Here is a 12,326-nt window from a genome sequence, read left to right as displayed (position 1 = left end):
AGATACTAGGATATAGAAATACTTTTGTAAAAGTAGAAGTATCAACTCAAGCTTTTTACTTAAGTAAAAGTATAAAAGTACTGGGTTTCAAAACTACTTAAAAGTAAAACAGTAAAAGTAATGTAAGGGGAATTTCTTTTTCCCATTCAGTACGATTTCTTAAGCAGCGTCTCAGGGGCCTATAGTGCACTACCCCACGTCCCCCCCAAACAATCATTTTTCTAAAGGCCATAGTGTTGTATTGAAATGGTATATATTGAAAAATGTGGGATGCACTAGGCTACCTGTTTCAGCTGCATATATATATGCCCATTGAAAATGATCACATTTTATTACAATGAAAGTACCATATGTGTACTACTGAGCATTAACATGCATTTCATGGAGCGGAAGACATGATAATAACTAGTTGCCTATAAGTATTGTAATATGTATGTTGAAAAAAGTCCATACCAGCCATATCTCATGGCAAAAAAAAAGTCATAGGCGCGTTGGTTCCTTTTTAAACTCCCCGCTATGGAGCGCATCTGTAAACCTATCAACTGTATAGACATCGTATTTACGCCAAACAGACAGTCGCTGGAGAAACTCGCGCAACCGGGGAACCGCCGGCAGAGAGGAGCAGAGAGACGGAAGTATCGGGGCTCTCAAGTCTCACGCATTTTACGTGACTGTCCCTCCCGGCACAACAGCTATTCGGCGGCGCGTATTTCTCGTCGCGCGTTCTCCGAGACGGACATATTTGCAATCGGCTTCTCTGCTGTTCTTGCTTGAGAGTGACGTGATTGTAACGGTTGATTTGTGTCATGTTCAGGTGCATCGCGTAAAAAACCAATAGGGTGTCGGAATGGTATATACTTCTCATCCAACCACAATCAAATTCACTCTATCCGGATGGCGCGATTTATCTGGCTAACCGGAATGAAAAACAAACCAAAATGAAATAGTAACGAGGCTATTTTTAAAAAAGTAGGGAGTAGAAAGTACAGATATTTGCGTGAAAACGTAAGGAGTAGAAGTAAAAAGTAGTCTGAAAAATAAATACTCCAGTAAAGTATAGATACTCAAAATTCCTACTTAAGTAAAGGAACGAAGTATTTGTACTTCGTTACTTGACACCTCTGCCCGTAATCTGCATTTTCTCATTTGTATGCTCTTAATCGACGTTTCACACTGAACAGTGTTGAAAACTAGATTTTCTTAAAGAATTCATTTTTTTATATTTTCCATCAAGAAAGCGTCTTCAAACATCGGAATTTCAAATTGTATGATACTTTCTTAAATACCTGAAGCTTTCATCACTATACTGCTCGTAAGCTGCATTTACTCATTTGTATGCTCTTAAACGACGTTTCAGACTGAACAGAGTTGAACACTTGATTTTCTTAAAGAATTCTTTTTTTTTATATTTCCAATAAAGAATGTGTCTCAGAACATAGGAACTTCAAATTGTATGATACGTTCATAAATATCTGAAGCGTTCATCACTGTACTGCCCGTAAGCTGCAGTTACCCATTTTTATGCTCTTAAACGACGTTTCAGACTGAACAGAGTTGAAAACTAGATTTTCTTAAAGAATTCATTTTTTTATATTTTCCATCAAGAAAGTATCTCAGAACATCGAAACATCAAATTGTATGATATGTTCATGAATACCTGAAGCTTTCATCACACTACTGCCCGTAAGATGGAGTTACCCATTTTTATGCTCTTAAACGACGTTTCAGACTGAACAGAGTTGAAAACTTGATTTTCTTAAAGAATTCTTTTTTTTTTTATAATTTCCATCATGAAAGCGTCTCAGAACATTGGAACATCAAATTGTGTAATATGTTCATGAAACCTGAAGCTTTCATCACTATACTGCTCGTAAGCTGCATTTACTCGTTTTTATGCTCTTAAACGACGTTTCAGACTGAACAGAGTTGAAAACTAGATTTTCTTAAAGAATTCATTTTTTTATATTTTCCATCAAGAAAGTATCTCAGAACATCGAAACATCAAATTGTATGATATGTTCATGAATACCTGAAGCTTTCATCACACTACTGCCCGTAAGATGGAGTTACCCATTTTTATGCTCTTAAACGACGTTTCAGACTGAACAGAGTTGAAAACTTGAATTTCTTAAAGAATTCTTTTTTTTAATATTTCCAATAAAGAATGTGTCTCAGAACATAGGAACTTCAAATTGTATAATACTTTCTTAAATACTTGAAGCGTTCATCACTATACTGCCCGTAAGATGGAGTTACCCATTTTTATGCTCTTAAACGACGTTTCAGACTGAACAGAGTTGAAAACTTGAATTTCTTAAAGAATTCTTTTTTTTAATATTTCCAATAAAGAATGTGTCTCAGAACATAGGAACTTCAAATTGTATAATACTTTCTTAAATACTTGAAGCGTTCATCACTATACTGCCCGTAAGATGGAGTTACCCATTTATATGCTCTTAAACGACGTTTCAGACTGAACAGAGTTGAAAACTTGATTTTCTTAAAGAATTCTTTTTTTTTAAATTTTCCATCAAGAAAGTGTTTCAAAACAGCGGAACTACAAATTATATGAGCTTTTAATGAATACCTGAAGCTTCCATGTCTCTACTGCCCGAAAGCTGCATTTACTCATTTTCATAAACGACATTTTAGGCTGAACGGAGTTGAAAACTACATTTTCTTAAACAATTCTTTTTAAAAAAAAACAACAATTCCATAAATAAAGGTTCTCAGCACATCAGAACTTCAAATTGTATGATACTTTCATAAATACTTAAGCTTTCATACTGCCCGTAAGCAGCGGTGTCAAAAGTATTCACATTAATTACTTAACCCTCGTGTTGTCCTCACTCCTTCCTGTCTCATTCGTGTCCTGCGGAGTCAATCTGACTTTGCTAAAGAGCCTTCGATCAGCGCGAGCACACCAACCTGGCCGACCGCGTGATTACGCAGATGTGAATAAATTGTGTATAAATACAGCGTATAAGTACACCCCTTTCATAGTGTCCTTATTCGCACATAACAACTTGTGACACCTCATTTCAATTTGAATCAATTCAGTTTATTTTGAATAGCTCAGAATAACAAATACACATTATTATTATTATTTTTCTTTTTTTTGGTAAACGCCTCAGAGGGCTTTACAATCTGGACACGTACGAAATGACGTCTCGCGTCTTGGCTAAAGAGCCTTCGATCAGAGCGAGCGCACCAACGAAGCCGACCGCGGGATTACGCAGATGTGAATAAATTGTGTATAAATACAGCGTATAAGTACACCCCTTTCATAGAACGAGAAGCAAGGGGCGGGTCGAACGGCTGGAAAGCGATCCCGTCCAGGCCGATCGAATGGGCTCTGGCAGCCACCGTGCCGGCCTGGGACGATTCCGCTCCAGCTCGAGAAGCCAGGCGACGGGTGATGTTTCCGCAGTGGGCGGACCAAGCGACGCCGCTGCTGCTGAGAGCGTGGAGAGTTGCGTCCGACAGCGTCGATCGAGAGAGGGACCGCGACCGGGACAGGGACCGGGACCGGGCCTTTGACGATTCCGCGATTGCCCGAGGGGCGGGCCGCCGCCGCGACCGAATCCGAACGTCGGTTCGCCCGTTTGGCGGGCGAGCCGGGCTCCGTGGAGTGTGTGTGTGTGTGTGTGTGTGTGTGTGTGTGTGTGTGTGTGTGTGTGTGTGTGTGTGCGTGTGTGTGTGTGTGTGTGTGTGTGTGTGTGTGTGTGTGTGTGTGTGTGTGTGTGTGTGTGTGTGTGTGTGTGTTCTTTGTCGTTGCTTGTAACACTGGTGATGACTAAATAAATGTAAGAAAAAAAAATACAATGCAACTGTCTTGTCATGTCTTTATTTGTACCATTTATTTATTTATTTATTACATTTAGCATACGGGATGACTTGTAATACAACGTAAAACTCGGGTCGTTTCGACCCGAGGACGAGGCCGAGGGCTCACGGGTCATTCTGACCCCGGGGACGACGGCGAGGGCGGGAGCTCGGCTATAAACGAGGGTCATTCAGACCCCGGGGACGTGGGCCGAGAGAGCTCGACGATAAACGCGGGTCATTCTGACCCCGGGGACGGGGGCCGGGAACTCGACGATAAACCCGGGTCATTCTGACCCCGGGGACGTGGGCCGAGAGCTCGGTGATATACGCGGGTCATCCTGACCCCGAGGGACGAGGCCGGGAGCTCGACGATATACGCGGGTCATTCTGACCCCGGGGACGAGGCCGGGAGCTCAGCAATATACGCGGGTCAGTCTGACCCCGGGGGACAGGCCGAGGGCTCGCTCAAACTCGAGGGTCGAACAGACCCCAGGGCGACGGCGAGGGCTCGGTGGAAAGACGCGGGTCGTTTTGACCCTAGGACGACGGGCTTTAGGGATTCATACGTACATGCATGCATTCATACGTATACAGTGGATCATTTTGTGACCCTGAGACCGCGATACACACATATACATAAACACTCGAACGTGTGTCTTTTCGACCCAGAAGGCAACAGGAGGGTTAAGTAGAAGTATAGATACTAGGATATAGAAATACTTTTGTAAAAGTAGAAGTATCAACTCAAGCTTTTTACTTAAGTAAAAGTATAAAAGTACTGGGTTTCAAAACTACTTAAAAGTAAAACAGTAAAAGTAATGTAAGGGGAATTTCTTTTTCCCATTCAGTACGATTTCTTAAGCAGCGTCTCAGGGGCCTATAGTGCACTACCCCACGTCCCCCCCAAACAATCATTTTTCTAAAGGCCATAGTGTTGTATTGAAATGGTATATATTGAAAAATGTGGGATGCACTAGGCTACCTGTTTCAGCTGCATATATATATGCCCATTGAAAATGATCACATTTTATTACAATGAAAGTACCATATGTGTACTACTGAGCATTAACATGCATTTCATGGAGCGGAAGACATGATAATAACTAGTTGCCTATAAGTATTGTAATATGTATGTTGAAAAAAGTCCATACCAGCCATATCTCATGGCAAAAAAAAAGTCATAGGCGCGTTGGTTCCTTTTTAAACTCCCCGCTATGGAGCGCATCTGTAAACCTATCAACTGTATAGACATCGTATTTACGTCACACAGACAGTCGCTGGAGAAACTCGCGCAACCGGGGAACCGCCGGCAGAGAGGAGCAGAGAGACGGAAGTATCGGGGCTCTCAAGTCTCACGCATTTTACGTGACTGTCCCTCCCGGCACAACAGCTATTCGGCGGCGCGTATTTCTCGTCGCGCGTTCTCCGAGACGGACATATTTGCAATCGGCTTCTCTGCTGTTCTTGCTTGAGAGTGACGTGATTGTAACGGTTGATTTGTGTCATGTTCAGGTGCATCGCGTAAAAAAACAATAGGGTGTCGGAATGGTATATACTTCTCATCCAACCACAATCAAATTCACTCTATCCGGATGGCGCGATTTATCTGGCTAACCGGAATGAAAAACAAACCAAAATGAAATAGTAACGAGGCTATTTTTAAAAAAGTAGGGAGTAGAAAGTACAGATATTTGCGTGAAAACGTAAGGAGTAGAAGTAAAAAGTAGTCTGAAAAATAAATACTCCAGTAAAGTATAGATACTCAAAATTCCTACTTAAGTAAAGGAACGAAGTATTTGTACTTCGTTACTTGACACCTCTGCCCGTAATCTGCATTTTCTCATTTGTATGCTCTTAATCGACGTTTCACACTGAACAGTGTTGAAAACTAGATTTTCTTAAAGAATTCATTTTTTTATATTTTCCATCAAGAAAGCGTCTTCAAACATCGGAATTTCAAATTGTATGATACTTTCTTAAATACCTGAAGCTTTCATCACTATACTGCTCGTAAGCTGCATTTACTCATTTGTATGCTCTTAAACGACGTTTCAGACTGAACAGAGTTGAACACTTGATTTTCTTAAAGAATTCTTTTTTTTTATATTTCCAATAAAGAATGTGTCTCAGAACATAGGAACTTCAAATTGTATGATACGTTCATAAATACCTGAAGCGTTCATCACTGTACTGCCCGTAAGCTGCAGTTACCCATTTTTATGCTCTTAAACGACGTTTCAGACTGAACAGAGTTGAAAACTAGATTTTCTTAAAGAATTCATTTTTTTATATTTTCCATCAAGAAAGTATCTCAGAACATCAAAACATCAAATTGTATGATATGTTCATGAATACCTGAAGCTTTCATCACACTACTGCCCGTAAGATGGAGTTACCCATTTTTATGCTCTTAAACGACGTTTCAGACTGAACAGAGTTGAAAACTTGATTTTCTTAAAGAATTCTTTTTTTTTTTATAATTTCCATCATGAAAGCGTCTCAGAACATTGGAACATCAAATTGTGTAATATGTTCATGAAACCTGAAGCTTTCATCACTATACTGCTCGTAAGCTGCATTTACTCGTTTTTATGCTCTTAAACGACGTTTCAGACTGAACAGAGTTGAAAACTTGAATTTCTTAAAGAATTCTTTTTTTTAATATTTCCAATAAAGAATGTGTCTCAGAACATAGGAACTTCAAATTGTATGATACTTTCATAAATACCTGAAGCGTTTATCACTGTACTGCCCGTAAACTGCAGTTACTCTTTTTTATGCTCTTAAACGACGTTTCAGACTGAACAGAGTTGAAAACTAGATTTTCTTAAAGAATTCATTTTTTTATATTTTCCATCAAGAAAGTATCTCGGAACATCGAAACATCAAATTGTATGATATGTTCATGAATACCTGAAGCTTTCATCACACTACTGCCCGTAAGATGGAGTTACCCATTTTTATGCTCTTAAACGACGTTTCAGACTGAACAGAGTTGAAAACTTGAATTTCTTAAAGAATTCTTTTTTTTAATATTTCCAATAAAGAATGTGTCTCAGAACATAGGAACTTCAAATTGTATAATACTTTCTTAAATACTTGAAGCGTTCATCACTATACTGCCCGTAAGATGGAGTTACCCATTTTTATGCTCTTAAACGACGTTTCAGACTGAACAGAGTTGAAAACTTGAATTTCTTAAAGAATTCTTTTTTTTAATATTTCCAATAAAGAATGTGTCTCAGAACATAGGAACTTCAAATTGTATAATACTTTCTTAAATACTTGAAGCGTTCATCACTATACTGCCCGTAAGATGGAGTTACCCATTTATATGCTCTTAAACGACGTTTCAGACTGAACAGAGTTGAAAACTTGATTTTCTTAAAGAATTCTTTTTTTTTTAATTTTCCATCAAGAAAGTGTTTCAAAACAGCGGAACTACAAATTATATGAGCTTTTAATGAATACCTGAAGCTTCCATGTCTCTACTGCCCGAAAGCTGCATTTACTCATTTTCATAAACGACATTTTAGGCTGAACGGAGTTGAAAACTACATTTTCTTAAACAATTCTTTTTTAAAAAAAAAACAATTCCATAAATAAAGGTTCTCAGCACATCAGAACTTCAAATTGTATGATACTTTCATAAATACTTAAGCTTTCATACTGCCCGTAAGCAGCGGTGTCAAAAGTATTCACATTAATTACTTAACCCTCGTGTTGTCCTCACTCCTTCCTGTCTCATTCGTGTCCTGCGGAGTCAATCTGACTTTGCTAAAGAGCCTTCGATCAGCGCGAGCACACCAACCTGGCCGACCGCGTGATTACGCAGATGTGAATAAATTGTGTATAAATACAGCGTATAAGTACACCCCTTTCATAGTGTCCTTATTCGCACATAACAACTTGTGACACCTCATTTCAATTTGAATCAATTCAGTTTATTTTGAATAGCTCAGAATAACAAATACACATTATTATTATTATTTTCTTTTTTTTGGTAAACGCCTCAGAGGGCTTTACAATCTGGACACGTACGAAATGACGTCTCGCGTCTTGGCTAAAGAGCCTTCGATCAGAGCGAGCGCACCAACGAAGCCGACCGCGGGATTACGCAGATGTGAATAAATTGTGTATAAATACAGCGTATAAGTACACCCCTTTCATAGAACGAGAAGCAAGGGGCGGGTCGAACGGCTGGAAAGCGATCCCGTCCAGGCCGATCGAATGGGCTCTGGCAGCCACCGTGCCGGCCTGGGACGATTCCGCTCCAGCTCGAGAAGCCAGGCGACGGGTGATGTTTCCGCAGTGGGCGGACCAAGCGACGCCGCTGCTGCTGAGAGCGTGGAGAGTTGCGTCCGACAGCGTCGATCGAGAGAGGGACCGCGACCGGGACAGGGACCGGGACCGGGCCTTTGACGATTCCGCGATTGCCCGAGGGGCGGGCCGCCGCCGCGACCGAATCCGAACGTCGGTTCGCCCGTTTGGCGGGCGAGCCGGGCTCCGTGGAGTGTGTGTGTGTGTGTGTGTGTGTGTGTGTGTGTGTGTGTGTGTGTGTGTGTGTGTGTGTGTGTGTGCGTGTGTGCGTGTGTGTGTGTGTGTGTGTGTGTGTGTGTGTGTGTGTTTGTGTGTGTGTGTGTGTGTGTGTGTGTGTGTGTGTGTGTGTGTGTGTGTGTGTGTGTGTTCTTTGTCGTTGCTTGTAACACTGGTGATGACTAAATAAATGTAAGAAAAAAAAATACAATGCAACTGTCTTGTCATGTCTTTATTTGTACCATTTATTTATTTATTTATTACATTTAGCATACGGGATGACTTGTAATACAACGTAAAACTCGGGTCGTTTCGACCCGAGGATGAGGCCGAGGGCTCACGGGTCATTCTGACCCCGGGGACGACGGCGAGGGCGGGAGCTCGGCTATAAACGAGGGTCATTCAGACCCCGGGGACGTGGGCCGAGAGCTCGACGATAAACGCGGGTCATTCTGACCCCGGGGACGGGGGCCGGGAACTCGACGATAAACCCGGGTCATTCTGACCCCGGGGACGTGGGCCGAGAGCTCGGTGATATACGCGGGTCATCCTGACCCCGGGGGACGAGGCCGGGAGCTCGACGATATACGCGGGTCATTCTGACCCCGGGGACGAGGCCGGGAGCTCAGCAATATACGCGGGTCAGTCTGACCCCGGGGGACGAGGCCGGGAGCTCGGCGATAAACACGGGTCAGTATGACCCGGGGGACAGGCCGAGGGCTCGCTCAAACTCGAGGGTCGAACAGACCCCAGGGCGACGGCGAGGGCTCGGTGGAAAGACGCGGGTCGTTTTGACCCTAGGACGACGGGCTTTAGGGATTCATACGTACATGCATGCATTCATACGTATACAGTGGATCATTTTGTGACCCTGAGACCGCGATACACACATATACATAAACACTCGAACGTGTGTCTTTTCGACCCAGAAGGCAACAGGAGGGTTAAGTAGAAGTATAGATACTAGGATATAGAAATACTTTTGTAAAAGTAGAAGTATCAACTCAAGCTTTTTACTTAAGTAAAAGTATAAAAGTACTGGGTTTCAAAACTACTTAAAAGTAAAACAGTAAAAGTAATGTAAGGGGAATTTCTTTTTCCCATTCAGTACGATTTCTTAAGCAGCGTCTCAGGGGCCTATAGTGCACTACCCCACGTCCCCCCCAAACAATCATTTTTCTAAAGGCCATAGTGTTGTATTGAAATGGTATATATTGAAAAATGTGGGATGCACTAGGCTACCTGTTTCAGCTGCATATATATATGCCCATTGAAAATGATCACATTTTATTACAATGAAAGTACCATATGTGTACTACTGAGCATTAACATGCATTTCATGGAGCGGAAGACATGATAATAACTAGTTGCCTATAAGTATTGTAATATGTATGTTGAAAAAAGTCCATACCAGCCATATCTCATGGCAAAAAAAAAGTCATAGGCGCGTTGGTTCCTTTTTAAACTCCCCGCTATGGAGCGCATCTGTAAACCTATCAACTGTATAGACATCGTATTTACGCCAAACAGACAGTCGCTGGAGAAACTCGCGCAACCGGGGAACCGCCGGCAGAGAGGAGCAGAGAGACGGAAGTATCGGGGCTCTCAAGTCTCACGCATTTTACGTGACTGTCCCTCCCGGCACAACAGCTATTCGGCGGCGCGTATTTCTCGTCGCGCGTTCTCCGAGACGGACATATTTGCAATCGGCTTCTCTGCTGTTCTTGCTTGAGAGTGACGTGATTGTAACGGTTGATTTGTGTCATGTTCAGGTGCATCGCGTAAAAAACCAATAGGGTGTCGGAATGGTATATACTTCTCATCCAACCACAATCAAATTCACTCTATCCGGATGGCGCGATTTATCTGGCTAACCGGAATGAAAAACAAACCAAAATGAAATAGTAACGAGGCTATTTTTAAAAAAGTAGGGAGTAGAAAGTACAGATATTTGCGTGAAAACGTAAGGAGTAGAAGTAAAAAGTAGTCTGAAAAATAAATACTCCAGTAAAGTATAGATACTCAAAATTCCTACTTAAGTAAAGGAACGAAGTATTTGTACTTCGTTACTTGACACCTCTGCCCGTAATCTGCATTTTCTCATTTGTATGCTCTTAATCGACGTTTCACACTGAACAGTGTTGAAAACTAGATTTTCTTAAAGAATTCATTTTTTTATATTTTCCATCAAGAAAGCGTCTTCAAACATCGGAATTTCAAATTGTATGATACTTTCTTAAATACCTGAAGCTTTCATCACTATACTGCTCGTAAGCTGCATTTACTCATTTGTATGCTCTTAAACGACGTTTCAGACTGAACAGAGTTGAAAACTTGATTTTCTTAAAGAATTCTTTTTTTTTTATAATTTCCATCATGAAAGCGTCTCAGAACATTGGAACATCAAATTGTGTAATATGTTCATGAAACCTGAAGCTTTCATCACTATACTGCTCGTAAGCTGCATTTACTCGTTTTTATGCTCTTAAACGACGTTTCAGACTGAACAGAGTTGAAAACTTGAATTTCTTAAAGAATTCTTTTTTTTAAATATTTCCAATAAAGAATGTGTCTCAGAACATAGGAACTTCAAATTGTATGATACTTTCATAAATACCTGAAGCGTTTATCACTGTACTGCCCGTAAACTGCAGTTACTCTTTTTTATGCTCTTAAACGACGTTTCAGACTGAACAGAGTTGAAAACTAGATTTTCTTAAAGAATTCATTTTTTTATATTTTCCATCAAGAAAGTATCTCAGAACATCGAAACATCAAATTGTATGATATGTTCATGAATACCTGAAGCTTTCATCACACTACTGCCCGTAAGATGGAGTTACCCATTTTTATGCTCTTAAACGACGTTTCAGACTGAACAGAGTTGAAAACTTGAATTTCTTAAAGAATTCTTTTTTTTAATATTTCCAATAAAGAATGTGTCTCAGAACATAGGAACTTCAAATTGTATAATACTTTCTTAAATACTTGAAGCGTTCATCACTATACTGCCCGTAAGATGGAGTTACCCATTTTTATGCTCTTAAACGACGTTTCAGACTGAACAGAGTTGAAAACTTGAATTTCTTAAAGAATTCTTTTTTTTAATATTTCCAATAAAGAATGTGTCTCAGAACATAGGAACTTCAAATTGTATAATACTTTCTTAAATACTTGAAGCGTTCATCACTATACTGCCCGTAAGATGGAGTTACCCATTTATATGCTCTTAAACGACGTTTCAGACTGAACAGAGTTGAAAACTTGATTTTCTTAAAGAATTCTTTTTTTTTTAATTTTCCATCAAGAAAGTGTTTCAAAACAGCGGAACTACAAATTATATGAGCTTTTAATGAATACCTGAAGCTTCCATGTCTCTACTGCCCGAAAGCTGCATTTACTCATTTTCATAAACGACATTTTAGGCTGAACGGAGTTGAAAACTACATTTTCTTAAACAATTCTTTTTTAAAAAAAAAACAATTCCATAAATAAAGGTTCTCAGCACATCAGAACTTCAAATTGTATGATACTTTCATAAATACTTAAGCTTTCATACTGCCCGTAAGCAGCGGTGTCAAAAGTATTCACATTAATTACTTAACCCTCGTGTTGTCCTCACTCCTTCCTGTCTCATTCGTGTCCTGCGGAGTCAATCTGACTTTGCTAAAGAGCCTTCGATCAGCGCGAGCACACCAACCTGGCCGACCGCGTGATTACGCAGATGTGAATAAATTGTGTATAAATACAGCGTATAAGTACACCCCTTTCATAGTGTCCTTATTCGCACATAACAACTTGTGACACCTCATTTCAATTTGAATCAATTCAGTTTATTTTGAATAGCTCAGAATAACAAATACACATTATTATTATTATTTTCTTTTTTTTGGTAAACGCCTCAGAGGGCTTTACAATCTGGACACGTACGAAATGACGTCTCGCGTCTTGGCTAAAGAGCC

This window comes from Clinocottus analis, unplaced genomic scaffold, assembly GCF_023055335.1.
Source record: "Clinocottus analis isolate CAN_PGR_092001 unplaced genomic scaffold, fCliAna1.0.p SCAF_17, whole genome shotgun sequence".
In the NCBI taxonomy this organism is placed as follows: Eukaryota; Metazoa; Chordata; class Actinopteri; order Perciformes; family Cottidae; genus Clinocottus; species Clinocottus analis.
This window is presented reverse-complemented; position numbering follows the sequence as displayed.